Below are 25,948 nucleotides of genomic sequence, written 5' to 3'. Positions count from 1 at the left end.
GCTCATTTCCAAGGGATTTGCATTCTTCTCACTCTTTGTGGTACAAACCATCCTGTTTGCCAAGAAATGCCCATTTGGATAAGACTATTTGGAATTTATTTATTATTTAGTTAGTGCCTCTGGCTTAAGTTGGTCCATGTATACCCTTCCTTCCTTTAGAACAATGCCTGGGAGGTTACCTTCATTTCTCTCTGCTTGAGAACCTTAATACTAGTTGTCATGGAGCTCTGTGCAGCTGGGAAACCTCTGAGCAATTCTCTGTGACATGCTTGGACCTACCTTAGTTCCCCTAACTAGCATAACAACTTGTCCTCCTAAGACCCTTGCCAGCTGTCATCTGCCACCATGTCTACATATTGATTTTTCTCTCTTTTTTTTTTTCCCCAATCACATACTTTAAGACTCTAGAATCTACTCCTACTAGGAAGGCTTCAAACTCAACCTTTCAAGAGTTAAGTAGAGTCAGGATGAGTTAGCAAAAAGAAATATACTTACTACATGCGTCATTTAGATGGTTTCTCTGGGCTATCTTGTTGTCTTGTATTTTTCTATACTTCTTGGGTTTTTCGCTGAATGTGCCTTAGAATGACAGGTTCTCCAATAACTGAACTGAAGGAATTTTGCAAACCAATCCTAAGAAAGGCCAAAATATGTCAAAGGAAGGAAGAATGTGCATGGTGTAATCTACTAACTGGGGATATCTTGGGATCTTCTGAATTATATACATACACTTTAAAATTGTGATCTTGAATTTTGGAGCAAACAGTTACAGCATTTCACCTTTTAAAAATCTAGTATGGTTAATAGGTGATGAAGTGTGCTATTCTCCAAATTCAGCAGCCGTTCACCATCTAGACGTTTCTGGTAGTTTCTAGTAAAAGCTATATTGCTTTTTATGAGCTCATCACAGAAATAAAAAACATCACTAGACAAGCTAATCCAGACACAGAGGATGGAGGAGAAAAAGAACCATTTAAAAAAGCGATTGAGTCCATATAAGAACCTTCTTCTCTGAAGATTTTGACACGAGGGAGCTTGTTTATCCATCTGCCTCAACTGTCATAAAGTTGTAGATTGTGAAAGAAGAAGTTAGAGCTAGAGGGCAGCAGAGAAGGGGGCTGTGTTTGTCTTTTGCAAACACCAAGATCTCCTTTCCTTGAAATGGAAAAGAAAAAAGAAGTCAGAAGCTGACCTTGGTGGGTTTGAGGGCTTAACAAATACAGGCAGCTGAAACTTTGTAAACATTTAGCATAAAACTCATTTTTAATCTCATAAACTTAATTTTTTCCCCCTAGCATATGGGATGCATAAAAAGGAAATAAAACTTTAGTAAATTGAGCCTTACTTGTGCTTTATAAAAAAGAAATTGAATTGCTCTAATGGCAGCTGCAGCTGGCTTTCAGCTTCCAACAACCAGTGTAAATCTAGTTTTTAGTGCTTGATTTAGTAAACGCTCAGCTGCAAACAGGCTTCGAAAACAGTTCTGAATGCAGGATTTTCCGTAAAAGCAGTTATGTAACCTTTGTGTGTTATGCCTTTAAAATTTGTGGAGAAGAGCAGAAAGCCTGATGGAGATATCTTACAATTATCTTTTTGCCTATATTTAAAGCTGCAGCGTTTTTGCTACTCATTCCACAGAGAGCTAGCACAATGCGTTCTAATAGGCTGTGAATTTACATTTATGTGTAATATTAAAAAATAAGCAAAAGTAGAGTAAAAACAGAGTACTAATAATGAAATGAAGAAGTCCTAGTCGAGTTGGACACATTGTCTGCTTACCTCTAAGTGGTCGTTGTCACAGCTTGTCTCTGGTGCTCCCCTTCCCTGAGCCTTATGCCGTGTTCCCACACATTGATGAGCCTCAAAAAATCGGATTCTGCTCAGCAAAGGCTGCACGTGCCCAGCTCGCAATTTTTGCTAAAAATAGGGAGAAAAATCTTGTTTCTGATGAATAAGATGAAACATCTAACTGCTTTTTAAATGGTGCCATGTAACTGTTAAGATGTAATGCTAGCTTATCAAACTATTTCTCAGTGACCTGGTCTTCGTGGAGATTTTTATACTTTTGGTGGTTGTTACTTTCCCAATCATAAGATATTGAGGGGTAGACAACAGGAGAGTGGGCATTTGACGGCATTCCTGCTAAAGGAATCTTTTAAAATAATTCTGGCTATGATGGTCAGGGTTAACCCTTTGAATTAGGATAAATTGGTGCCCGTTTTTGTTTCCCTTAAATATCTATCCAATATCTCAGGCTCATTTGTAGCTGTCAACCAAACCTGCCTTAGGCATAATTGAGAAGTTTGGGCACTCCATTTCTCAGGGTATTTCCAATTTTAAAAGAGATCCTTGAATGTGAAAAAGCTCTAAGACCTCATATTTGGGCTGTTTGTCCGACAGGTTCTGGGGTTGATCTGGCCAAAAGGGCAGCTTGTTGTAAGGCTGGCTCTGGCCACAGTGGCCAGGATTCCAAGAAGTAAACTGATACACAACCTCTTTCTTTTTTTCTCACCATCTGGTTGTTTGGCTGCCTACAATTGGAACTATTAAACAAATGGAGACTGTTTGAAATTTGAAAATAAGCCACGGCATGGTAGGTGGAGAGAGAGTCACCAATGACTTGCTCTACTGGTGGCTCTGCTGTTTGTTATCAGCTGAGTGATCTCAGGGAAGTCACACAAACTCTCTGGGCTTCTGCCTGGGCCACCTTTCTAGACTGTTGCAGGGTCAAATAAAATCATGAGAAAGCACATTGAAAACAGTAAAGTACTATACCATTGGGAGGTCCTTTGATTATTCAAGGCAGTGAAGGTGACCTTGATAATGAGGAGTATTTGCTTATTCCCTGGGAGAGGGTACTGTTGTCATTCAGAGAAATAATGTGAGCACATGACAGATCTTTTTGTAAACTATGGAAGAAATTCTGGAAGTTGGAGATGATGAGATCACTGACTATTCAAACAACTACAAAGGAGGAAAGCGCTACAGAAGTGACAGTGGAAAACAGCTGGGCTGTTCCAGATGTTCTCTACGCTGTCCCTCTCCCCAGCCAGGGGTTTCAAATAATAACCAGGATTATTTTTAATATTCAAATTGATCACCTGAGAGCTGTTTATATTGGAAATTTGGCATTTTTCTTTTTTTTTAATTAAAATTTTAAACAAAAACTTTACATGCATATAGTTTAAAAATATGAGTAAAAATTAATTATAAAATTCAGCAGTCTCCTGACTCACCCTTTCTTCCTTGTCTTAGAGCCTCTCCCCAAAGGCAGCCACTTACAGCTCTTTTAAGTTCCTTCTGGTGCTTACACATTGCTTAAGTTCTACAAACTTTGGTCATATTACTGCGTCTCGAATTGTCCCTTCTGGACATTGCTGAATTCTTGTCATGGAAGACATAACAGGAAGCTCCCCACATTGTTGGCATTTTGTTTCTTTCTCAGCTTCCTAATATAGTTCTAGAACAATTTTGGTTACATCGATGTTGTAATCATTCTGTTTTTCGTAACTTAGCATTGTATCATACTATAGTTATTTTTCTTTCCGTCCCTGTATTTTGCTTAAAGTTGATAATGCTTGTTTTTTTCATTTGCCTAGTTTTCTTTGTACCTATTTTTTAATTATTTCCATCTCTTCTAATGATCTTTCAAAACAAAACATTCCATGAAGCCAGTCACAACAGTCAACCTATCAGTCCCCGTGTATATTTTTTTGAGAGAAATTGCCCTTTAAGACTTTTCTTCTTCTAGTCTGGCTGGATAGTAGTCATTTTTTGATTACTTTTAATCTCATTCCAGACCTGGGTGGGCTTTCTGAACTCAGATCTTACTCTTCTTACCCTTCTTCTTCTTCTTTTTTTTTTTTTTATGAGATAGTGTCTTACTACATCACCCTCGGTAGAGTGCTGGGGCATCACAGCTCACAGCAACCTCAAACTCTTGGACTTAAGCGATTCTCTCGCCTCAGCTGGGACTACAGGTGCCGCCACAATACCTGGCTATTTTTTTTGGTTGTACTTGTCATTGTTGTTTAACTGGCCTGGGCCGGATTTGAACCGCCAGCCTCTGTGCATGTGGCCAGTGCTGTAACCACTGTGCTACAGGTGCTGGGCCTCTTCTTACCCTTCTTCTCCTCCTTGATGTCCTCCTTTTTCCATCCTCCTCCCTCCTTTCCTCCTCTTCCTTCTGCCCTTCCTTCCCTCTTCCATTTCTCTTCCTCCTTCCTCTTTGTCATTAGAAAACATCCCCAGTAATTTTGTCTAGGTTAAATGATGTTATGGTAAGTCAAAATCAGGATGACAGTCATGGCATGCCAGACTCTTGAATCACACTTCTTAATTGATTTTCTCTGCTTAGGACCCAGCTATCAGTAGGAAACACTCTTCACCATCATCTTGAAAATCTCCCCCTTTCTTTCTTGTTTTGAATATCCTCTTCCATCATATATATATATATATATATATATATATATATATATTATATATAGTAGAAAGGAAAGGATTATTCTTCACTATTCTTCTCATTCTGATGAGAGCATCTTCAATAGCTTCCTGAGAAAGTGTGCATGAAAAGCACATTGTTAAGGACCTTACATTTCCTTTTTTAATTCTGATTTTACTTTATTTTTATATTTCAGATTAATATGTGGGTACAAATGATCGGTTAACATTGTGTTTGTGAGGTGAAGTCCAAGCTGTAGTAGAGCCCTTCGCCCAGGGGGTGTGCTGTGTACCCTTACATCGTGCCCATTAGGTGAGAGCTTACCAATCTTCCTTCCTCCTCCTCTCTCCACTTTCCTCCTCTCCCCTCCTCCCACTTGAATTTAATTGTGTGTTTCTCTCATGTGGGTGTGTAGTTGTTAATCTATTGGTTTCATGTTCGTATTGGTTACTTGCTTTTCCATTCTTGTGATACTTTACTAAGAAGAATGTTCTTCAACTCTGTTCAGGTTAATACAAAAAATGTAAAGTCTCCATCTTCTTTTATGGTGGAATAGTGGAGAACTTAACATTTCTAAAAGTGTTTAGATTTTGCCTCACCTGCTATTGATGGCTGAGTATTCACTTCTATGTTGGAAGAAGTTTTCCTTCACAGTTTGGAAGGCATTTCTCCACTGTCTTCTGGATTCCAATGTTGGTGTTGAGAAGTACCAAGCCATTCTGAATCCTGCCACTTTTAATGTGGTCTTCTTTCCTTTCTTTTTTTCTCCCTCTCAAATTTGTAGAAGCTTTTCTTTATCTGAATTTATGGGCCTTTGGGTGAGTCCATGTTCTTCTACTATACTGGGTATTTAGCAGCCCTTTCAAAGTGGAAACTAACATATTTTCACTCTAAGAAATGTGCTTATAGGCAGGGGGTGGTGGCTCAAGCCTGTAATCCTAGCACTCTGGGAGGCTGAGGCAGGTGGATTGCCTGAGCTCATGAGTTCAAGACCAGCCTGAGCCAGAGCTGAGACCTCATCTCTAAAAATAGCCGGGCACTGTGGCTGGCACCTGCAGTCCCAGCTACTTGGTAGGCTGAGACAAGAGAATCTCTTGAGCCCAAGAGTTTGAGGTTTCTGTGAGCTGTGATGCCATAGCACTCTATCAGGAGCAACAAAGTAAGATTCCGTCTCAAAAAAATAAAAATAAATAAAAATAAAAGAAATGTTGCCTATGATCTCTTACCCTATTTTCTTGATTTTTTTCCCTCATAATCTATAATTCTGATATTGGATTTCCTGGACCTGTGATTTAATTTTCTTACATCTCTGGTCTCATTTTCCTTTTTAGCTTTTTCCTGTGTTATCTGAGTTTCCTAACCTTCATGTTAAAATTTCCATTTATGTCATGCTTAATTTTCAAGAATACTTTTTGTTCTCTGAATGTTCCTTTTTGGAGAATTCTGTTCTTGCTTCATGAATACATTATCTTTTCTTGTGCCTCTGAAGATACTGGTTGTGATTTTTGTTTTTAAGGCAATCTTCTCCTTGTATTGTTTCGGTTTCCACCCGCTTGCTTTTCCTTGTTTGTTCTGATCTCTGTCTTTCATGTAGAGTGTTTCTCACATTTTTGGTAGCTTTTGTTTGTCTGCCCATGATCAATATTAGGGCACTGAAATACTGAGAAGAGTCTTTGCAAATATGGTTGTACTTGTCAACTTTGAGCTTAACAGTGTCAAGATCCTGAGTCTTTTTCTCTCCCACTATTTTGCTAAACTTAACAAATGTCTCTTTTTTCTTTTCGCTAAAGTTTCAGGATCTATGTAATAGCATACTCTGCAGTATCTTCTTATAATGCTGTGCCTTCGAATAACTTTAGTTATTGAGTGATACATTTCTGAATCCTGTTTCTTTTGTCTTTTACTGACCTTGTAAACTACTTAACTATAAAACGTGGCTTATTACATAGTGCCTCTTGGCATTATATTCTTTCTGAAAAGAAATCTTTTTCCCATTGCAAATAAGACAAACAAACAATGTCTTTAAAACAAAAGAAGAATTTCCCAGTCTCCTTACTTTGAAACACATGATTTTCATCAGCTGCTTTTTCTTTTCTTGACAGTAGCCATTTGGAAAATGACAGACTCCACTCACACCATCACCATTCATTCTTTTCACCATCTGCCTTCTCTCCAAGCCATTGGAGATGTATCTCTACCTGCAAGGCAAATCCAATCAATGATTATCCTCCAACTGGCAGATGCTGCTAGTGGCTCATCTATCATCATATGAGCTACAGATGTCATATGTAACAAAGCTGAGGGAAGTGCCTTGTCCGTTATATGAGATTTCTGATATTAGAACTTGGGCTGCCCTGTCTTTCAGAGCCCCCCTTTTCTCTTCTCAAAGAAGGGAGGCATAATAGGCCTAATTTGTGGTATAGTCATGAGCATTAAATGGAATGATTAGGCCGAAGGCTTCTCATCACTGCTGTAGGGCAATTTCAGCACCTGGGGCATTTCAAGGAGGCTTTGTAGCATGCAGGAGGATACCAGCTCCCATGGTGCCCTGAGATGTATGGACCAAAGGGCATATTTGTCCAATAATTACTCACTGCAAGATATTTCCTTATAAGGCTGTTTTTGTTACTCCTAAAAATATTATCACAGAAGAGAAGTATAACTAGAAATAATTGCATTTGATTCCTAGTGGTGTTGTGCTTGTAAACTGTCACGCCTTTTCATTCCCTCTTTTCAACCAACGATTCTGTCAGATAGACTCCAATGAATAGCTTTACAGTGGTACACACCAGGTGTGCATGGATGACACATCAGCCAGGTCTGTTCAATGAGAAATGTAGGCCTAGTCTAGGGAGATGTACACGTACAGTGAAAGCTGGTGGATTTTAATGATAGATTGGCCTGGGTCTGAATTCTATATCTGACCCTTATCTGTTTGACCTTGTATGAGTCACTTGGTCTATCTGGACTGCAATTTCCTTGTCTGCAAGAGGGAAATTGGTAACACTGCAGTGTTGATGTGAATATCTAGTGAAATTAGAATCATGAAGTACCTGGTACGTAATTGGTGCTCTCTAAATATTAATTTGTTCCCTTTTCCTACATTCTGTTGTAATGTTCTGTTTTTGTTATTATATCTCTTTATTTTTATAATACATTAAATATATTTGAATATGTAGGTTTATTACAAAATAATACCGAATAGTTGTTTTTGAACATATTCTGAATTTCACTGTGAATGTTCCACATATTGGCCTGAATTAATCTTTAAAGCAGGGTGCAAATTATAGGGTTCCATGGGGGTAACCTCCACTGTAACTCGGATTTGTTGCTTGCTGGCCCTGAGATGAGCACTATGGGGACAGACAGACTCAGAATCTCTTTCCTTGTTTGCAGTTCCCATTTCTTGGTGCGTCTCCACCCTGTAATGACAGGTGTCTTTCCCCCAAATCTCCTTTTCCTACCCTAGAGTGAGACAGGCAGAAAGGAAAGAAATACTATTAAGTATTAGGAATACATGTAGGTTAAGTTCTCTTTCCCATATACTATTTGCATCCTTAGTCAAGATGAACTTAATGGTGCTTCTAGCAGCACGTCTCGTATTAGTCCATCTCCACGCATAGATTTTTGAATTATCTGTCATTCTTACTCTCCAGGCATTTGTTCCTAACTTCAGATATTCATCACCATTTTTTTTGGAGGAGTTTGGAGGAGTGGATTTCAATCAGTTTGAGCCTGTGAGAAACCAATTTGTATGGAATGTCTAGTTACTTGATATTTTAAATGAGATGTTTTATTAAAATCTAGTTATATTGCATCCATAGGATCCATCCCGGTGATGGAAACACCAGCCAACTTGCCATGCATTTGTCTAACAATACCAGGGTAGATAGGCAATATCTTTATTAGAATCATGTTAAATTATAATTTGAATTTTTAAAAGTAGACCCCCAAATATATCAATATATTTATTAAGATTATAGTAAATTACAATTTGAATGTTTAAGTAGATCCTCAAACATATTCTTTTTAACGTCTGTGGAAGACCCCTCTGCTACACTTTAAAAGTAATTTATTTTAGGCAAGGTGCAGTGGCTCACAACTGTAATCCTAGCACTCTGCAAGGCCAAGGTGGGAGGATTGCTTGAACTTAGGAGTTCTGAACAAGAGCAAGACCCAATGTCTACTAAAAATAGAAAAAACTATCTGGGTGTTGTGGTGGGTGCCTATAGGTCCAGCTACTTAGGAGGCTGAGGCAAGAAAGATTACTTAAGCCAAAGAGTTTGAGGTTACTGTGAGCTATGACACTACAGCACTCTACCCAGGGCAACAGAATAACACTCTGTCTCAAAAAAATAAAAATAAAATAAAATAAATTTATTTTAACCAATTACAGGGCATTTGGAAGAGAGAATATAGTTCACCTCCTCCCCATCTTTATTGAGGGATAACTGACAGATAAAAATTATCTATGTTTAAGGTGGACAAGTTGATGTTTTGATGTACCTATGCATAGTTAACAGAATTGTATACTTAAAATTTGCTGAGAGGGTAGATCTTAAGTGCTCCCATCATACATACAGGAAATAAGCAAAAATGGCAGTATGTGAAATTCATGGATTTTTTTTAAGAATAGAAAAAGAGTGGTCATCAAAAGGCTATAAGAAATGCCACCGTGTGTGTGTTCGTGTGTCAAGTGCACAGCCCATCCGGGTTGCTTTTCTAAGCAGAATGTTAGACTCTGAGCAGGCCTAGAAGGGAATGGGGTCTACCAGGACTGACGGGAGGACAAGTGCTCAATTGTCAGCTGGCTCCTTTCATTCTTTCCTTCCTCCCTTCCTCCCTCCCTTCCTTCCTCTCTCTCCCTTCCTTTCTTCCTTCCTCCTTCTTTCTTTTTTGAGACAGAGCCTCACTTTGTTACCTGTGGTAGAGTGCTATGGCATCATAGCTCACAGCAACCTCAAACTTTTCAGCTCAAGTGATTCTCTTTTCACAGCCTCTTCAGTAGCTGGGACTATGGGCTCCATAACGTCTAGCTGGTTTCTCTATTTTTAATAGAGATGGGGGTCTCGTTCTTCCCCAAACTGGACTTGAACTCCTCAGCTCAAGTGATCCACCTGCCTGGGCCTCCTAGAGTGCTGGGGTTACAGGTGTGAGCCACCCACCTGGCTTCTTTCTAAAGAGGCCTCATACCTTAAGAAGATGAAGGTCTGTATGACTGTCCCCTTGTTTACAGTTCTCAGTAAGTCCTTAGTATTCAGAACCATTAGGCTTAGAATCAACACAATAACATACTTATGTTAAATATTTATAATTCCAGGGTGAGAAAGGCAGATTTTAACCCCATCACTTACTAGCTGTGGGGTCTTTGTATATTTTATATCTTCAATTTCTTATCTAAAAATCCAAAAACAAAACAGTTCTCAATTTACAGAATAATGAAGGTCAAATGAAATAATTATTATGTATCACTTAATATCTTAAGACAAATTAGGTTTTTAATAAAAATTTAAAATGATTTTAAATGATTTCATCATTTTAATGACCATATCAGCCTTTTATTACATATTCCTTGAGATGCCTCTCTATGTATGTAAGTTCACAAAGACATAGAAAATTATTTTTTTAAGTAAATGGGATCAAACTAGACTTGCTATTGTATTACCTGATTTATTACATGCTATAGGGCATTTTCCAAGTCAAAAATATAAATCTACATTATCCTTTCAAATGTCCATAGAGAATTTTATTTAATGCATCAATAATAATTTATATAACCATTTCTCACTTGTAGACCCTTAATTTGTGTCCATTTTTGAAAAGTTAAAAATTCTAGCATGGATATTCTTATGGCTATACCTTTTTTATATATGTGCATTTTTCTCTATAAGGTCCATTCAAAGCAAGTGAGGTCACAAGATCTTTACATATCGTCATTTTAACTAAATTGGTCCCCTTTAAAAAATAAAGATCTTAAGCAGAGATCTTATCTAATCTCTGCTTAAGATCAAAACAATGTGCGGTTTTTCAAAATGTTCCCCACTAACATATTGTACATACTTGTTTATATTTATTTTTAATTATATAAGTTATGCCATTTTTCTTTTTGGTTAAAAAAACTACACAGGTATATAAAAATACTTGACCATACCGATACCCTCAAAAACAAATACAAGCAAACAGACAACCACTCCTATTAATTTCTGTGTCAATAAACATAGATCTACCTCTTCTTTTGAATCCTTTGTACACAGACATACTATGGTTTAACCATATTCACTTTTTTTTTTAAGTTGAATACTCTTTTTAATCAAATCTTGTTATGTTGCTCATATAGAAGTTACATTTTGACTACAAGGCAAAACTGGTGGAATATCAAAGAAAACTTCTAGAGTTTGCTAAAGCTTACATGCACTTTTAGCATAAGATGTTTCATTGATTTATATTCACTTTTCTAAATAATGCTGTACTTAAAATCTCCATACATGCTTTTTATGTACATGTATGAATGTTTCCAGAACAAGGAACTAGAGTGGAATTGCTAGGTCAAATGCTGTATTCAAATAAGGCTTTAATAGATACTGCACAATTACCCTACAACAAGTCTCACAAATTCATATTCCTACATCAATACAGGAAAATACTTATTTTTCCACATTCTTGCCAATGTGATAATATCAGTCTAATGCAATTTTTGTCAATTTGATGGTTTGTCAGATTGCATTTTAAGTTAATAATGAGATTGAATAATTTTTTTTTAATTCAACTTTGTAGTACTCTGAACCATCTGAAATAATTCTTTTATTATTTATTTATTTATTTATTTTTTGTTGTTGTTGTTGCAGTTTGGCCGGGGCTGGGTTTGAACCCGCAACCCTTGGCGTATGGGGCTGGCGCCCTACTCACTGAGCCACAGGTGCTGCCCGAGATTGAATCATTTTTAAACTTTAATGTCCCATTCATAGTTATTACCCATTTTCTATTAGATTGTCCATATCTTTCTTTCTTTTTTTTTAGACAGAGACTCATTATGTTGCCTTCAGTAGAGTGCCCTGGTGTCACAGCTCACAGCAACCTCAAACTCTTGAGCTTAAGTGATTCTCTTGCCTCAGGCTCCCAAGTAGCTGGGACTACAGGTGCCTGCCACAATGCCTGGCTATTTTTGTTGTTGTATTATGTAGTTGTTATTGTTTGGCAGGCCCACACCGGATTTGAACCCACTAGCCCTGGTGTATATGGCCAGTGCCCTAGTTGCTGAACTACAGGCGCTGAGCCAGTTTGTCTGTTTCTTATTGAGTATTTTATTATATATATATGATTGGATATGAATGGGTCCATATAGCAATTCTTTTTCTTTTATATATGCTACAAATATTTTTTCTAGTTTGTTGATTTTTATTTTTTATTTATTTTTTTTCAAGCACAAAACAAAATTTATTGAGAAAGGTTTATAGAGTCAGAGCAAGATATAGGCTGATAAAGCAAGGCATGGCCACCGAAGACAGTGAACAGGCCACCGTTTCATGACAAAGAAAAGACAAGGAGCTGTTGATTTTTAACTTTATGTATAAGGTCCTCTATTTTCTTATTTAGTTTTCGAAGTTTTGTGTAGTAAAATTTAGTTTAAAGTGTTTTCTGTGTCCATGAATGCATTCTCTAGTACAAGGTGGTAAACCCATTCTCTTATATTTTCCTTGGATTTTACATATGTATATAAAAATAGCTTTATTGACATATAATTCACATATCATACAGTTCATGTATTTAAAGAGTACCACTTAATGGTGGTTTGTGTATTCACAGAATTGTGCGCCATCACTGAAATCAATTTTAGGACATTTTCATTAGACCTCAAGGAACTTTCATGCACATTTGTAGAAACATGACATTTTATCTCAATGCTCCTCCCCACCCCTGACCCCACCAGCCAGGCAATCACCAATCTACTTTTTGTTCCTATATTTTTGCCTATTCTGGACATATCGTATAAACAGAGTCATATTGTGTATTTATTTTTTTGTGACTGGTTTCTTTCACTTACCATAATTTTTGCAAGTTTCATCCATGCTATGTGGCTTTGTATTATTATAATTGTATCTTTAAACTTCGAAATATATTGATTTTTATCAATTAGATAAATTATATATAAAGTTATCTTTATTTAGAAAAGGATAGCTAGGTTCACTAATACTATCTATCTACTGAATATTCTGTCCATCCTTTTCTCACTTATCTAAAATGTCTCCATCATTCATATGTATGGATCTGTTTCTGGATCCATCTCTTTATTCTTAAGCCTCTATCGCACTGATTTAAGGATTCTAACTTGATAACAGTTTCACTATACACTAAGGCAGGGGTCCTCAAACTATGGCCCACGGGCCACATGCGGCCCGCCAAGGACATTGATCCGGCCCTGTGGGGGTTTTTGCCGCCACTGCCTGTCCTGCTACAGTGCGCATGTGTGGAATGTGTGTGGCCCTCTCCGACTCCCCTCCTCTCTGTCTCTCTACTCCTCCTCTCAGTCTCGGGACTAACTGATGCACACTTGCACCACTTGTTACCACTAGCAGTGACAAATATGGAACCGGACATTGACCATCTCATTAGCCAAAAGCAGGCCCATAGTTCCCATTGAAATACTGGTAAGTTTGTTGATTTAACTTTAGTTGTTCTTCATTTTAAATATTGTATTTGTTCCCGTTTTGCCTTTTTTAATTCAAAATAAGATATGTGCAGTGTGCATAGGAATTTGTTCATAGTTTTTTTTTTTTTAAACTATAGTCCGGCCCTCCAACGGTCTGAGGGACAGTGAACTGGCCCCCTGTTTAAAAAGTTTGAGGACACCTGCACTAAGGCATCTTCTCTCTTTATTTCTTTATTAAATCATAAATGCATAGATCAAATATACACTAATGCATACATGAATTTTATTGATTTTTTTATTTTTTATTAAATCATAAACGCATGGATCATATATACATTAATGTGTACATGAATTCTATGCATGCATAGAATTAGGAGCGTTTATATCACACTGGTTAATATAAACCTCATCTCGTTTACTTAGTTATTGTGTTAAGACATTTATACAAATCCGACTATGGTGCATAATGCAAGGGTACTTGTCTCATTTTTCTTTTTCTAAAATTTTCTTGGTTGTTCTTTCATGTTTTCTCTCTCATTTTAATTTTAAAATTGACTTGTCTATTTTCATCTAAATATTTTGATGGGAACCTCATTGAAATTGGAGATTCATTTCTGAAGAACTGCTATCTTTACCGTGCTGTGTTTTCCTGTACTTTTATTGACTTTGGAGCTTTTTTTTTTTGTAGCGACTCTGTCTCACTTTGTCACCCTCAGTAGAGTGCTGTGGCATCACAGCTCACAGCAACCTCCAACTCCTGAGTTTAGGCGATTCTCTTGCCTCAGCCTCCCAAGTAGCTGGGACTACAGGCGCCCGCCACAACACCCAGCTATTTTTTTGTTGCAGTTTGGCTGGGGCCGGGTTTGAACCCATCACCCTCGGCATATGGGGCCAGCACCCTACTTTTAAAAGAATTATTAGAGGATAGATATTCCATTTGGAATTAACTTTTTAATTGTTATTGATGTATATGAAAGTCATTTACTGATGTAGAAACTGCAGAGGGAAGAGTAGGGTTTGATAAAAGGGTGATGAGATCTGCTTAAGATTTGTTCTGCCCAGGATGCTTATGAGAAATGAAGATGTAAATTCCCACAAAAAATATTGCACCATTAATTTTGGTGACTCTTTCAGAATGGTAATAGGACCTGGTGGATGGTCCTTAAAGTCTTTTGAAGAAGACTATTGTATTTGGGCCCTAAATATGTGAGCCTATTGGCTCTGAAAAGAACAGAACTTCTAACTTATAGTTGCAAATTACTTTTTTTCTTTTGAAAATTGGCTTTTTAATAAAGGAGGAAAACCCACAACAAACTGTTTAATTGTATTAGCTCGTGTTGAGGTGAATAATTATCAAAGTAATTATTTATTACTGGGATAAATAATTCTTAAACGAGTCATACTCCCTACAACCTTCCTCTCTCTCTAAGGTATGGTTGCGGTGTCCTTAATGTCAGGTTTCAACACAGCAGGAAGCATAGGTTTCCTTGGCAACCTAAATTGTTACATCAAAGTGATGATAACAGTAGTCAGTGATATTTCTCTTCTCTGAACACACAAACTCGTACAAGATCCCTAATTTCTCTCTTCAATGTCCTCCTGAAATAGGAAACCCTCAGGGGAATCTTGGAGGGTTTTCAATGTAGTCCTCTTGGGTTTTTTGGAGAGCCTGCTGTCTATCTCCCCATCTCCTGCTGAATCTTTCCCTTCTGCACTATTCTGTGATGCCTACCTAGGCACTCCAGAGGTGGCTGGTGGCCATGTCCCATTGTATGCCCAGCACAGAGTTATGCTACCCTGTGATGGAGCCACGCTCACTGTCTACATGCTGTATTAAAGATGCTTCAGAATATGCACAAAAGCCCTGCCGTATTCTCTACCAAAGTGGGGAGAAGCTTTCCCTTGGTCCCAAACATTATGTAATACTCCAACGTGGCCAGAGCAGTGCTACATTGAGCTCTGAGCAAACACTTGTCAACATGGGTTTGGGTGGCTGGATGCACTGAGTGATATGCACAACATCTCCCTTCCTCTCTGGTTGTCCAGAAGCCCCTGGACATTAACTAGAACCAAGCTTGCATACCTGATGGCCCATCTCTCCAGTCTTGGTCCCATGCATAAATAGACTTCTGGAGTTTCATTATTAGGGCCTTCTAGATACAACCAGAATGTCTGACTCTTAATCTGACTACAGTTTAGGTTCAAACTGGAAATTGTTCTGCTCATCTAAGGAAATGACTCAGAATCACGTATTAAATCTGAATCATCCCAGTAGGCCTGTGGCCATCTGCTCATACTTGGTAAGGAAAGAGACAAATTGTGGTTTCAGGCATATGGCTTTTGCTATTAAGCCTTATCATCTTCCCTTAATGGTAAGAAGGATACATCATTTAAAACTAAGGAGTTGTTATAGCACGGGACCAAACATATAGAGAAATGCTGTCTCAGTTACAGATATTTATAATTTGATGGCCAAACAAATGGAATAAGCTGGCGAGCAAAAATGGATGGTGCATGTAGAAAATTGTGACATGTATAAAAAACAGACTCGTTCTGATTTCTTGGCTCTTTTTACTTTTTTCTTTTGAGTGGGCATGGCAGGAAGTTGTCAGAGAGAAGGCCTGGATGGTCATCCTGCTTGCACCCCACTGGTGAGTATTGGTAATAATCTGCCTGTATTTGTCTTTTTATTTCAAAAGAATGAGGAGGTTTGGTGACTTTCACCTGCCCAAGTCTTCAGGATCTGCCATGATTGCTGCTCATTGCAATTTCTTGTGTTTGGTTTAATTTGAGTCATTGGGAACAGATATTATAGATCTTCATTTGAGAGAATTACCACTTTGGTGATTTTAAAGTTGTACAGCAGTGGGCAGAGACAGAAGGAGGAGTATCAGATGTGAACTTCAGAAGCATACGGGCTCCAGTCCAGCCTCTGCTTCTAGGCGGGACTCGGGTGCGGTGATTAACCTAGTCTGAGAAGTGTCTCAAAGACACCCTGGGGTTACACATCCTCACATGTCACAGGCATTCTCACATAGGGAAAGCTTTCTGACTTTTGAAACTTAAGTCATGTATTCCTATTTCATCTTTAGTGAAAAATGACAAATTCTTGTTTCATTTTCCTGACTTTAAATTGTACGTAGGATGGGACGCAGAAGGAGGTATGTCAGAACTGAAATCCTGATGTCAGAACTGAAATCCTGGCTTCCCCACTTACCAGCTAGGTGGTGACCATGGGCAAGTCACTTAACCTTTCTGAATCTTCTACAGTGAGGATGTGATGCCCATCTCAGCAAGTATTGCATGAATTAAATGAAAAGATAGAGGTGCGCCTGGCTGGCATACTTCCAATAACTGCCCTTTGCCTCTGTGTTGATCTCAGATATGCCGTAAATCCAAGTCATTATTTCATCCGACTTTGCTGCCTTTTGAGCAGGTGACATCAGCACAGAAAGAGCTGACTGCACTGAAGGAAGTCTTTAAAAATCTAGTTACGGCCTGCAGATTGGACTAGGATCCAAGAGATGGAATTATTTTACAATCTAAGATTAGTTCAGTGAAAAAGATTAATGAGTCACATTATACAAATGGATCGAGCTAATGACAAGTGAAAATGTTCTGGTTTTTAGCTAGAGTTGATTTAATAATATTTGTACAATAATGGTATTAAATTCACAGTCTCTTCTAGCAAATTGGACTTGACCCAGAACTTTCCTCCTGGAGGTAAGGTCTTCTTTCCTGGAGTTGCAATCTCGGCAATCTGCTTTCTGAGTGGCCCCATCTATGGTGCGGTTTCGAGCTGTTGAGGGCCCACCACTGCTCTCTCTCTTTCCTTCTCTGGTCAAGCTATTGAGGTGACTGCAGATTTCGCCTACCTCTTTTTATGAGCTAAGTTATCTGGAAGAGTCATAATTTAAGCCAGAATCAGGGATTAATACCTTAACTGGCATTGATTTATCCGATTAGCAGAGGGTAGAGTTCTGAGGTAAATGATATTGGGGAAGAAGTCTGAGAGGTGGCCCAATGTGGCATCCTCGGGAAGAAGCAGGTAATCTCCAGGGGCTGAGCATCTACTGAGCATCTCCAGGGGCTGAGCATCTCCAGGGGCTGAGCATCTACTCTGCCTAAAGAGGCATTTATTACCTGAGCTCCAGGACATCCTGCTTCGGTTCCCATTGGTATTGGGACCAACTACACCTTATTGTGGCATTCACTGTTTTCTTTCATATTTCTGTAATTCATACTAGGTTATAAAATCCTCAAGGGAATGGAGTTCCCCTTTCATATCTCTCAATTTCCCCGAGCATACTTTCCTTGCATCTCATAGGTGTTCAATAAGTCCTTTCTTTGCATCTAGTAGGTAGTCAATAAGTGCCTGCCGAATGAAGAGAAAATCTTTACCTTCTTTCACCCAGGGCTGAACTTCATAGTTCTATTTCTGTTGTTACTTCCTATAAACTACTCTTTTGTGAAGTCCTTTCTATTTTCTGCCCAGCCTTAGACCTGATGCTCCTTATTTTTGATCTTTGTGCCCATCAGCTCCAGTACCTCCAAACAGCCTCTCTTCTCATGGGAAATACATGGCTTTCTTTGCTTCTTACTTCCCATTGAACTCCTGGCATCCGGTTGATGTTCAGAGGGACCAGCAAGAGACACACTATTTCACTTCAATATCACATGAGCAGGAAATAACCAGAAGTCACTGCTTTTGAAGTGCTAAGTTCAAATTACAGTACAAAAATTAATTAATGCACTACAAAGTTAAACAAATGCCTCATGTTATTTAATACACCAACTACATGCCAGGACTAGAAATAGACAATAGGCAAGATTGATACTCTAGAGGAGTTTTGAAAGCACATTGCTGACTGAAATTTCGTAGCCTTGAATAAGTGTTTTTCTTTTGAGACAGAGTCTTACACTCTCATCTTGGGTAGAGTGCCATGGGCATCATGGCTCACAGCAATCTCAAACTCTTGGGCTCAAGTGATCCTTTTGCCTCAGCCTCTCATGTAGCTGGGACTACAAGCATCTAACACAATGCCTGGCTAGTTTTTCTAAGTTTAGCAGAGACAGAGTCTCTCTTTTGCTCAGGCTGGTCTTGGACTCCCGAGCTCAGGTGGTCCACCCACCTCGCCTCTCAGAGTGCTAGGATTATAGGCATCAGCCATTTTGCTCAACCACCCTGAACAATTTTTAAAATTTGGTCTGATATGTTGAAATGATTTTACATTACAGAAAAATTCACTTCGGTATTTCTTTCAATGCGTTGCATTGATTCTTTTTCCTTTCTTACCCATAGGAGAATAATATATTCAGTTTTTATGATTAAATTTTTTATTTTGAGATAACTGTAGATTCACGTGCAGTTTTGAGAAATGTTCCAGAGAGATCCATGTACTCTTTATCCAGTTTCACCCAATGGTAAGAACTTGCAAAACCATGATACCATATTACAACAGGATATTGACACTGACAGAGTCAAGATACACAACATTCCATCACCACTGGGATCTCTCTTATTACTCACTCCCCTCATGCCAATCCTCTTCTTAATCCCTGGCAACAACCAATCTGTTTTCCATTTCTATGATTTTGTCATTTTAAAAGTGTAATATAAATTATACAGCCTATAGCTTTGGGGGATTGGCTTTTTCTCACTAAGAATAATTTTCTAGAGATTTGTCCAGGTTGTTGTATGTATTAATAGTTCATTTCTTTTTATTTGTATGGTATGGATATACTATATTTTGTTTAACCATTCACCCATTTCTAGTTTTTGGCTATTATAAATAAAGGTACTGGGATAAATACTCAGGAATATGATTGTTGGGCTGTGTGATAGTTACACATTTAGTTTTTAAAGAAACTGCCAAACCTTTTTCCAGAATGGCTGTGCCATTTTACATTTCTACTAGTAATATATGAGTGATACAGTTTCTCAACTTTTTTGTTGAGAAATACCAATACTCAGCATTTGGTATTGTCATTATTTCTTATTTATTTATTTATTTATTTATTTTTTATTGTTGGGGATTCATTGAGGGTACAATAAGCCAGGTTACACTGATTGCAATTGTTAGGTAAAGTCCCTCTTGCAATCATGCCCCCATAAAGTGTGACACACACCAAGGCCCCACCCACCTCCCTCCTTCCCTCTTTCTGTTCCCCCCCCCATAACCATAATTGTCATTAATTGTCCTCATATCAAAATTGAGTACATAGGATTCATGCTTCTCCATTCTTGTGATGCTTTACTAAGAATAATGTCTTCCACGTCCATCCAGGTTAATATGAAGGATGTAAAGTATCCATTTCTTTTAATGGCTGAATAGTATTCCATGGTATACATATACCACAGCTTGTTAATCCATTCCTGGGTTGGTGGGCATTTAGGCTGTTTCCACATTTTGGGCAATTGTAAATTGAGCTGCAATAAACAGTCTAGTACAAGTGTCCTTATGATAAAAGGATTTCTTTCCTTCTGGGTAGATGCCCAGTAATGGGATTGCAGGATCAAATGGGAGGTCTAGCTTGAGTGCTTTGAGGTTTCTCCATACTTCCTTCCAGAAAGGTTGTACTAGTTTGCAGTCCCACCAGCAGTGTAAAAGTGTTCCCTTCTCTCCACATCCACGCCAGCATCTGCAGTTTTGAGATTTTGTGATGTGGGCCATTCTCACTGGGGTTAGATGAAATCTAAGGGTTGTTTTGATTTGCATTTCTCTAATATACAGAGATGATGAACATTTTTTCATGTGTTTGTTAGCCATTCGTCTGTCGTCTTTAGAGAAAGTTCTATTCATGTCTCTTGCCCATTGATATAAGGGATTGTTGGCTTTTTTCATGTGGATTAATTTGAGTTCTCTATAGATCCTAGTTATCAAGCTTTTGTCTGATTGAAAATATGCAAATATCCTTTCCCATTGTGTAGGTTGTCTCTTTGCTTTGGTTATTGTCTCCTTAGCTGTACAGAAGCTTTTCAGTTTAATGAAGTCCCATTTGTTTATTTTTGTTGTTGTTGCAATTGCCATGGCAGTCTTCTTCATGAAGTCTTTCCCCAGGCCAATATCTTCCAGTGTTTTTCCTATGCTTTCTTGGAGGATTTTTATTGTTTCATGCTTTAAATTTAAGTCCTTTATCCATCTTGAATCAATTTTTGTGAGTGGGGAAAGGTGTGGGTCCAGTTTCAGTCTTTTACATGTAGACATCCAGTTCTCCCAACACCATTTATTGAATAGGGAGTCTTTCCCCCAAGGTATATTCTTGTTTGATTTATCAAAGATTAGGTGGTTGTAAAATGTTAGTTTCATTTCTTGGTTTTCAATTCGATTCCAAGTGTCTAAGTCTCTGTTTTCGTGCCAGTACCATGCTGTCTTGAGCACTATGGCTTTGTAGTACAGACTAAAATCTGGTATGCTGATGCCCCCAGCTTTATTTTTGTTACAGAGAACTGCCTTAGCTATACGGGTTTTTTTCTGGTTCCATACAAAACGCAGAATCATTTTTTCCAAATCTTGAAAGTACGATGTTGGTATTTTGATAGGAATGGCGTTGAATAGGTAGATTGCTTTGGGAAGTATAGACATTTTAACAATGTTGATTCTTCCCATCCATGAGCATGGTATGTTCTTCCATTTGTTAATATCCTCTGCTATTTCCTTTCTGAGGATTTCATAGTTTTCTTTATAGAGGTCCTTCATCTCCTTCGTTAGGTATACTCTTAGGTATTTCATTTTCTTTGAAACTATGGTGAAGGGAGTTGTGTCCTTAATTAGCTTCTCATCTTGACTGTTATTGGTGTACACAAAGGCTACTGACTTGTGGACATTGATTTTATATCCTGAAACATTACTGTATTTTTTGATGACTTCTAGGAGTCTTGTGGTTGAGTCTTTGGGGTTCTCTAAGTATAAGATCATGTCGTCAGCAAAGAGGGAGAGTTTGACCTCCTCTGCTCCCATTTGGATTCCCTTTATTTCCTTGTCTTGCCTAATTGTATTGGCTAGAACTTCCAGCACTACGTTGAATAGTAAAGGTGACAGAGGACAACCTTGTCTGGTTCCAGTTCTAAGAGGAAAAGCTTTCAGTTTTACTCCATTCAGTAAAATATTGGCTGTGGGTTTGTCATAGATAGCTTCAATCAGTTTTAGAAATGTGCCACCTATGCCTATACTCTTCAGTATTCTAATTAGAAAAGGATGCTGGATTTTATCAAATGCTTTTTCTGCATCTATTGGGAGGATCATGTGATCTTTATTTTTGCCTCTGTTAATATGGTGGATAATGTTTATAGACTTGCGTATGTTAAACCAGCGTTGCATCCCTGGGATGAAGCCTACTTGATCATGATGAATGACTTTTTTGATGATAAGCTGTAATCTATTGGCTAGGATTTTGTTGAGAATTTTTGCATCTATGTTCATGAGTGAGATTGGTCTGAAATTCTCCTTTTTGTTTGGGTCTTTTCCTGGTTTTGGTATCAGGGTGATGTTTGCTTCGTAGAATGTGTTGGGGAAGATTCCTTCTTCCTCAATTTTTTGGAATAATTTCTGCAGTACAGGAGTAAGCTCTTCCTTGAAGGTTTGATAGAATTCTGGAGTGAAGCCATCTAGACCAGGGCATTTTTTGGTTCGAAGATTTTTTTATTGTTTCTTTGATCTCAGTGCTTGAAATTGGTCTGTTCAGGAGCTCTATTTCTTCCTGGCTGAGTCTAGGGAGAGGGTGTGATTCCAAATATTGATCCATTTCTTTCACATTGTCAAATTTCTGGGCATAGAGTTTCTGGTAGTATTCAGAGATGATCTCTTGTATCTCTGTGGGATCAGTTGTTATTTCCCCTTTATCGTTTCTGATTGAGGTTACTAGAGATTTTACTTTTCTATTCCTCGTTAGTCTGGCCAATGGTTTATCTGTTTTATTTATTTTTTCAAAAAACCAACTCCTTGTTTCATTAATTTTCTGAATGATTCTTTTGTTTTCAATTTCATTGATCTCTGATTTGAGTTTGGATATTTCTTTTCTTCTACTGAGTTTAGGCTTAGATTGTTCTTCTTTTTCCAATTCCATAAGATCTCTTGTGAGATTGTTGATGTGCTCTCTTTCTGTTTTTCGAATGTAGGCATCTAAAGCGATGAATTTTCCTCTCAAAACTGCTTTTGCAGTATCCCACAGGTTTTGGTAGCTTGTGTCTTCATTGTTGTTATGCTCAAGGAAGTTAATGATTTCCTGTTTTATTTCTTCCATTATTTCTTATTTTATCCATTCTAATATCTGTGTGGGGGCATCTCATTATGGTTTTAATTTGCATTTACCTAGTGGTTAATGACATTGAACGTCTTTTCAGATACTTTTCTTCCATCTTTGTCTTCTTTGGCAATATGTTTTATGTTTTTTGCTCACATTGTAATTGAATTACATTTTCTTTTTTTTTTTTAAGGTTGAAAAAAATTACTTTATGAAGCACTGAGTATAATTACAATTTAATAATATTTCACTTCCAAAATAAAAGTTATTGTAGGTAAGACCATGAAATTTCCTAACACTTGATTTTAATACATTGCGCTAATTTTCTAAAACAACTTAGAGGAACCATATTTACAATAGGTGGCGTATTTATGAAAAATCTGGTATCAGGTATATTTTATATGTGTGTGTATATGTATAACACACCAAAAATTATATGGACTAAGAAACAGAGCTGGTATATCTTAATAGCAGTACTAGAGTGCAGAGTTAGAGACTTGGATTTATAAATGTTTTTCAATGCCTGGGGTTTGGAAAAGGAGCAGACATCTTGTTTTCAAAACCTGAAGTTTTTCTCAGGACTTGGAGTCAAAATCATAACTGCCACAGAGGAAAAAGGGAAGCTTTTCCCACTTTAATTGCTCATCTGCGTCGGAAAGTCCAGTATCCCTGAGATAGGAATCACTGTAATAAGAAGGGAGTCAATAGGTTCTCCCAAAGGAAGATTGTTTGTTGCTGAATTACGCCTACTGCCCTGGTCATCAGGTGTAAACTTCACATTTCCCAGCCTAATGCTTGGCAGCACCAAGACTTTTTACTAATGGTTCATCATAAACCCAACATTCTCCATCTTCATGAAATAACCTGGTCTCCCACTGAGTCTCCTTCTCCTTCCTTTCTCGGGCTTCTGTTCTTTGTCTTTCTTCAAGTCTGTGCTTTGCTTCAGTCGCTGCATCACTGTCTTTGATTTTTAAGTTGAAAGTGACATCCTTCCAAAGGCAGTGGGATTCATACTCATTCTGATCTTCCAACTTCCTCACTTTCTTCTTGATTATAGGCAACTTCTTGGTATCTACAAAGACTGCATTTTCCCCTGTTGCATATTTTGCATACATTACACCATTCCATTCCCCTTCAATGGAGCAAAAAGAGTTCTTGTCATTTGGAGAAAAAATCTCAGCAGTAATTCTGTGCTTCTTGCCCCCATAGAAAGGTTTAGTGTGGAAGACGATATTTGCACTGTAGCCTGTTTTGGAACAATTAATACTGCATTCTCCTCCTAATTCCACCCAGGGCACTGTGAGGATAGACCTTCCGTAACCATTGCGGAATGTGAGAATATAATGTTCATCACAGTCTAGACACGAGACACAGCCCTGCCCTGTGTTGTGCACGCCAATTGACATTCCAAGGAATTTTGATTTGGTCCAGATATGAGCATTGAATTGTATCTTCTTGTTAAAACGCTCTGCATAAAAGGCTGAAATTGGTGGATGATGGGACACCTGCTCAGCCACGAATGTTACGCTATTTTTGGAAACCCCAGGAACTGGTCCTTCTGAAACTAGCTCTGTGTTCTCTTCAGTATCATTTGGTAATGTCCAATGACACTGAAAAATCTCACCCAAAATGGGGTTGTAGGGCTTTTTGGCAACCGATCCTTTCCTTCCTGTATGAAAGGCCAAGAGGTACCATTTCACAACCTGAACCATGCGATCTCTGGGATCCTTCCGGTCACTAATGCTCACAAACAGGTCCGGATATGCAAAAAAGTCTGCATACATTTCTAAAAGAGATCTTCTTTCAAGAATAAATGTTGGAAGAACTACCTTAGTAAGATCCATTCCGAGCCTACCTGTGACAAGAGGTCCATGATGACGCTCTTGTGCTCTTCCACAGAGCCAGCATCCCGTCATCATCTCTATCGTCATGCAAATCAAAAAGGTCAGCATCACTTGTTCCATTGGACATAGAAGAATTAAGTGATTCTGTAGTATCTGGGTGCTTCAGACTATTTCCTGAGCTGCTGTGTGTCAAAACTGAGGCAGATCCAGAAGAATCTATTAGGCGCTTTGGGGATGAGCCACTTTGATGGAATTCATCAGCATCGTAGAACTCATCTTCGCTGCTAGAGTAAGAAAACTCTGGGACTGTATTTGGAGATAAGTTAACATGGCTTGGAGAAGTGAGACTGCTACTGGGTGGTGAATGGCCACTGCCTGTACTATTAGGTGTTGGAGTCTGGTGATGTCCCAAAGTAGCTAATACGGGTCCAACTGGCAGGGAAGATGGACGCTGCTCTGACTTATACAACTGAGCAGGTTCTGGAGGTAAGACAGTCTGGGAAGGCATTGTGCTGATCACAGGTTCCAGGGGACTAGGCTGATATATTGCATCTACAGGATTAATAGTACTTTTAGCAATCTGCAGCAGTACAATGCAGTGTTTAATTGATTCTACCATGCTATTTGTTGTCTCTTTGAGAGTTTCAGTTTTCTTTCTCTGTTCATCATCTTTGCAGTTCTGAAGCTTGTCATCAAAAAGCTTTAATTGTTCTATCAAGATTTGTAGGTAAGCATCAGCCTCTGTAAGTTTCTTGTCAAAGTCCTGAGCAGTAGGAATAAATCCTGAATCCAAACCCCCAGCGGGTGGTGGGACGGAGGCAGGGAGGGCACAACATTCGTGCCCACGGCCTGGCCCTAGGCCAGCAGCAGGGACCCCGGGGCCTCAGGGGTAGGGGCCAGCCCATCTCCCAGACCCTCGGGGTCTACTCACTCCGCAAGTGGCCAGCAAGAAAGCCATTCGCCAAGGCCCCCGCCTCGTGCCTCCAGAGGAGGGAGGAAGCCGGGGGTTGCTCCCGACTACCCCTTTTTCTGATCCCCTGGACCGGATCCCTGGGCTGCAGCGAAGGCAGTCCAGACAGAGGCTCAGCCCATTCCCCCTGAATTATATTTTCTTTCTTTCTTTTTTTAGCGCCCTAAATGTTCTTCAGAATAAATTGTTTTTTCCTGTTGAGTTTTGAGAATTCTTTATAAGTCTAGATAAAAGTCATTTGTCAAATATGTGGTTTGTAAATACTTGTCTCCAATCTGAAGCTTGTCTTTTCATCTTCTTAGTAGGATCTTTTTTTGGGGGGAGTGGTGACAGAGTCTCGCTCTGTCACCCTGGGTAGAGTGCTATGATGTCATAACTTAAAGCAACCTTGAACTCTTGGGCTCAAGAAAGCCTCTTGCCTCAGACTCCTGAGTAGCTGGGACTACAGGAGTCTGCCACAATGCCCAAGTTCAAGGCTGGTCTTGAACTCCTGAGCTCAAGCAATCTACCCACCTCAGCCTCCCGGAGTGCTAGGATTGCAGATGTGAGTTACCACACATGGCCCTTAGTGGGCTCTTTAATAGAGCAAAAGTTTTAAACTTTTAGGAAGTCCAAATGATGCATTTTTACTTTATGAATTGTACTTTTGGTATCAAGTCAAAGAACTCTTTGTCTAGATATCAAGCAATTTCTTATGTGTTTCCCCCCCCAAAAAAAGTTTTATGGTTTTACATTTTGCATTTAAGATTTGGTACATTTTTAGTTAATTTTTATATAAAGTGTGAAACAGGTCAATGTTTATT

The 25,948-nt window shown here is 38.6% G+C and overlaps 1 pseudogene across 1 annotated transcript; it reads right to left on the bottom strand.

The window, feature by feature from the left end:
* Nucleotides 1-22,567: 22,567 nt before the first annotated feature.
* Nucleotides 22,568-25,256, bottom strand: LOC128573016 (oxysterol-binding protein-related protein 9-like; annotated as a pseudogene). Its single transcript, XR_008376297.1, has one exon. The product of XR_008376297.1 is annotated as an oxysterol-binding protein-related protein 9-like (transcript).
* Between the last annotated feature and the right edge of the window lie 692 nt (nt 25,257-25,948).

The sequence above is a fragment of the Nycticebus coucang genome, chromosome 20 (assembly GCF_027406575.1).
Source record: "Nycticebus coucang isolate mNycCou1 chromosome 20, mNycCou1.pri, whole genome shotgun sequence".
In the NCBI taxonomy this organism is placed as follows: Eukaryota; Metazoa; Chordata; class Mammalia; order Primates; family Lorisidae; genus Nycticebus; species Nycticebus coucang.
Note: the sequence above shows the minus strand (reverse complement) of the source record. Positions and strands in the feature narration are given on the sequence as shown.